The sequence below is a fragment of the Triticum aestivum genome, chromosome 7A (assembly GCF_018294505.1).
Source record: "Triticum aestivum cultivar Chinese Spring chromosome 7A, IWGSC CS RefSeq v2.1, whole genome shotgun sequence".
Taxonomy (NCBI): domain Eukaryota; kingdom Viridiplantae; phylum Streptophyta; class Magnoliopsida; order Poales; family Poaceae; genus Triticum; species Triticum aestivum.
In genome coordinates, this window is record NC_057812.1 from 695,719,134 (window position 1) to 695,724,295 (window position 5,162).

Here is a 5,162-nt window from a genome sequence, read left to right on the forward strand (position 1 = left end):
AGGGCAAGGACACACGCGTCGACCAAGGTTTTACACCGTCATACCCGATTGATCCCGCATGGTATATGGACACCAGCGCCACGAATCATATGACGAACGAGCTCGCCAAGCTGTCCACTCACCAGCCCTACTACAGTCACGACAAGGTTCACACCGCCAACGGTGTAGGTATGCCCATCTCTCACGTTGGTCAAGCATATCTCTTAACTAGTCATCCATCTAGGCAGCTTCCTCTTCATAATATTTTACGCGTCCCCTCGGTGACTCTTAATTTGTTATCTGTTCCAAAACTCACTCTTGATAACAATGTCCTATGTGAATTTCACCCATTTGATCTTTTTGTCAAGGACCGAGCCACCCGGTAAATTCTGCTTAGCGGCCGCCTGAGCCATGGCTTATACCGCTTGGAGGATCCATCCGCCCCGCACGTCTTCAGCGATGTTCGTGTGTCGCCATCTCAGTGGCACTCTCGCCTTGGTCACCCCGCCACTCCCATAGTTCGTCATATACTTCACCGTCATGAGCTGCCTATCGAGTCTAGAAATAAGGAGATGTCTGTGTGTGATGCCTGTCAACAAGGCAAGAGTCATCAATTACCATTTGTTTCCTCTACTCGGGAAGTCAGAGTCCTCTTGAGCTTGTGTTTTTTGATGTCTGGGGACCCGCACAAACATCTATCAGTGGTCACAACTACTATGTTAGTTTTATTGATGCCTATAGTCGCTTTACCTGGCTTTATCTTCTTAAGCGCAAATCTGATGTGTTTGATATATTCATTCAGTTTCAAGTACATGTTGAACGTCTTCTCAAGCATAAACTTATTCATGTTCAGTCTGATTGGGGGGGGGGGGGCGAATATCGCAACCTCAACACTTTCTTTAATAAGCTTGGGATCTCTCATCGTTTATCATGTCTCACACACATCAATAGAATGGCGCTGTTGAGCGCAAACATCGACATGTAGTTGAGATCGGACTCACACTCCTGGCTCACGCCTCCGTGCCGTTTCGTTTTTGGAGTGATGCCTTTGCTACCGCGTGTTTTCTTATTAACAGACTACCTACGCGTGTTCTGAATATGAAAACTCCTATCGAGCTTCTTTTACATGAAACTCCTGACTATACCTTCTTTAAGGTGTTCGGGTGTGCCTGTTGGCCTCATCTTCGTCCATATAATCATAGAAAGCTTGAATTTCGATCAAAAATGTGTGTTCCTGGGTTATAGTTCTCTCCATAAAGGCTACAAGTGCCTTCATGTGCCAACAAATCGTGTCTATATATCCCGTGATGTTGTCTTTGATGAGAACGTCTTCCTCTTCTCCTCCATGTCGCAGCAACCCACCACACCTCCATCTATGCATTCATCTCCTATTATGCTTGGCCAATTTGAAGATGTTGCATATTCGCCTGTGTTGTTACCTAATCATGGTGCAGGAATTGGACGCGGTGCTCGCTTGGAACTACTCACTGATGCATATCCTGAGACGCACGTCGATCGGCCGGTGCACGTGCATGCACCGCCTCCCGCCTTCGACCCCGCCTTTGGAACCCCGCCTGCCCATGCAACTAGGCCGGCGCCTGCGATGGCCTTCGTACCTGGGCCGGTGTCCGTCACGGCTACCTCTGCGCGGCCCGCGTCACCAATGGCCTTAGCCGAGAGGCTCGAGCGGTCCTCATCACCGTCTCCATGTCCGGCTTCGCCTCCGTCATCGCCTACGTCGCCCGCCCATACGTCTTTGCCGCCCCTCTCACCTGGGTTGGCTGAGCCTCTCATCGCCTCGCCTGGGCCCCCATCGCCCGATCCTCCTTCACCGACGCCTCAAGGATCGGTGCCTCCTGCTCCTGTCATCGTTGCACCGCAATGTCCGCATACTCGCAGCCGCAGCGGTATTGTTCTTCCCAAACAGTGTCATGATGGAACTGTCACATACCTGGCTGCTTGTCTTGCTCATGCTGTTGTAGATCCCACCGCTGAACCACACAGTCATGAGGCCGCTATGAGTATTCCTCACTGGAGAGCTGCTATGGAGGAAGAGTACCACGCTCTTATGCATAATGAGACCTGGACACTGGTTCCCCCTCCACCTCGCGTAAACATCATTGATTCAAAGTGGGTTTTCAAAGTCAAGAGACATGCAGATGGTTCTATTGAGCGCTACAAGGCGTGTCTTGTGGCCAAGGGGTTTAAACAGCGTCAGGGTCTGGACTATGAGGACACATTCAACCCCGTTGTTAAACCTACTACTATTCGGCTTCTCCTGTCTCTTGCAGTCTCTCGTGGTTGGTCTCTTCAACAGCTCGATGTGCAGAATGCTTTTCTTTATGGGCTGCTTGAAGAGGAGGTTTACATGTGGCAGCCACCAGGGTTTGTTGATCATGCTCAGCCTCATCATCTCTATCGTCTGACGAAGGCTCTCTATGGACTGAAGCAGGCGCCCCGTGCCTGGCTTGCTCGCCTTGCTTCGGCCCTTCGTACTCATGGCTTCGTTCCGTCGACAGCTGACAGCTCGCTATTCTTATTTCAGCGCCCCAGTGTGACTATGTATTTGCTTGTGTATGTGGATGATATCATTTTGGTCAGCTCCTCTGCAACGGCTGCTGACTCTCTTGTGACTGCACTTGGCAGAGATTTCGCGGTTAAGGATTTGGGACGGCTCCACTTCTTCCTGGGTATTGAAGTTGCGCATCAGTCTCGTGGCAGCTTAGCTCTCACCCAGAAGAAGTACTCCCTTGACCTCTTGCGCCGCGCTGGTATGCTCAAGTGTAAGCCATCCCCCACACCAATGTCCTCCACTGACAAGCTCTCGGCTACTGCTGGTACGATCTTGTCTCCTGCGGATGCAATGGAGTATCAAAGCTGTCAGTTGGTGGCTTGCAGTATCTGACGATCACACACCCTGATCTTTCCTTTGCGGTTAACAGGGTATGCTAGTATCTTCATTCACCTACTGATATGCACTGGTCTGCTATGAAGCGCATTCTTCGTTATGTGCGTCTCACTGTCTCCTATGATCTTCATCTGCGACCCAGTTCCTCTGCCGTTCTATCTGCGTTTTCAGATGCTAATTGGGCTGGGTGTCCGGATGACAGGAGATCCATGGGGGGATATGCTGTATTTTTGGGTCCTAATTTGATCGCCTGGAGTGGACGCAAGCAAGCCAATGTTTCTCGCAGCAGCACAGAAGCCGAGTACAAAGCAGTTGCTAATGCGACTGCTGAGCTTATCTGGATCGAGTCTTTACTTCGAGAGTTGGGAATCTCCCAGTCACATCCTCCGGTTCTTTGGTGTGACAACGTCGGTGCTACGTTTCTTTTGACAAACCCGGTGTTCCATGCACGGACCAAACACATTGAAATTGACTATCATTTTGTGAGGGAACGTGTTGCACAGAAGCTACTACAGATCAAGTTTATCTCCTCGAAGGATCAACTTGCTGACATCTTCACCAAGCCTCTACCTTCTCCCATGTTCGAGGTCTGTAGGCGCAATCTCAACCTCCTAGATGCATCAGGAGTGAGTTGAGATTGAGGGAGGATGTTAGACTTTGTAACGTAGCCCAACTGTGTAATCTGTATATTGTGTAACCTTATAAATATATGTGATAGGCCACCCCTAGAGGGTTGAGCCAGTTCCCACAAATCCTATGTTTAACAGTCCTGACCATTTTGTCCCGGTTCTAGAACCGGGACTAAAGGCCCTCTGGAACCGGGACTAGTGCCCTGTTTTCTACTAGTGATAATGTGCACTTCAACTGTTCAACATTCAAGTTGAGTTCTTTTGAGATAAATCAAAAGATCCTTGATTAATTTCTCCAGGGGGTATAGGTCTAGACTGACAATCTAATTAGTTTTCTGGTCATTTGTTTGGATATATAAGTTGTCACATAATTTGTGTCTTGTGTGAGAGTCCGTACTATAAAAGTTGTGTGGGTTATTTCCGGTATCTTTCTGTACTTAGCAACAAAGCGCTTGTCACATAATTAGTTTTGTGGTCATTTATTTGGATATCTTCAGTAGTTTTAAGGCCGCGGGATGTTGTGTTAGCAACAGACAATTTGAGATATCTTCCTGCAGTGAAAGCAAAAGCCATGCAAGCAAAACTTGACAAATGATGAGCTGATGAGTTGTTCGTGGTGGTATTTGAATATTTGATCTGTTTCGTACCTGCATATGTGGTATGGTTGCTCATCTCAGTGAGGCAGGCAGATTGCTGGAATTTTGCCCAAGCCCAACACATCATATGTTCGCTTGGGATTTCAGTATCCGCTGTGTCTAAATTTGGAACAATCCATGTGTTTGCATGCATGGCGTAATTCAAATATGTGATGGATCAACCAAAGCTGCGATCCAGCTCTATCGTTGGTGTTGGTTTTTGACGCCAAGCGCAGGCTTGCCTGTGGTCCTATGTAGTGCTAGTTTTGTGTGATATGCACACATTTATTCCCGTGTTTACAATTCCATGATTCCGTCGTAGTCTAGGTGGTTAGGATACTCGGCTCTCACCCGAGAGACCCGGGTTCAAGTCCCGGCGACGGAAAATCTGTGTTTTTGTTTTTCTATTATTTCCCTAAAGTTGAATGATCATTTTTCCTGATCTTAGTGAAGGATAAATGCATCTGCTAATGTGCTGTTCATATCGAAGCTACTTCTGTTACATGCTCACTGTTGAATATAGGAAAGACAGTTTGTCACCCTGAACAGCTTGGTGAAATTATCTTCATTTTGAGATTGTTTTGTAGTTTTTGGTGAAAGCAGTTTGTGATGGTGGCCAGTTTGTGATGGCAGTCCTAACCTTTTGCTCATGTGTTGCATGGTGGCTAGTCTGGAATTCAGAGATGTGTTATGGATCGAAGGTTTTCTTCTATCATTTCTAGCTTTTTAAGCTTATTAGGAGGTGTGCACTCACTCTTAACTACTGTCGACGTTCAGAATGTGACAACATCAGCATCAAATGTATTCTTCAGCTCATCTGAAAACCTTTTGCTCGTTTCCGGATGAGCTGCGCAAACTAGATTCACTTCACTTGTTGGATGTTACGATAGATATCTGATTATTCGATTCTGATTTCTTGCGATAACACGTTGCAATCAGTTGTGCTATGAACTTTCGATTGTACTGTTAGAAGCCGATTGCTGTTTAATCACCATCTGCATTTACGGTATG

General features: G+C 47.3%; 1 non-coding gene across 1 annotated transcript; it reads left to right on the forward strand.

Moving 5' to 3' along the window:
- The first annotated feature begins 4,463 nt into the window (after window positions 1-4,463).
- On the forward strand, window positions 4,464-4,536 carry TRNAE-CUC (transfer RNA glutamic acid (anticodon CUC)). Its single transcript has one exon. It is a non-coding gene; the product is annotated as a tRNA-Glu (tRNA).
- The last annotated feature ends 626 nt before the right edge of the window (window positions 4,537-5,162 follow it).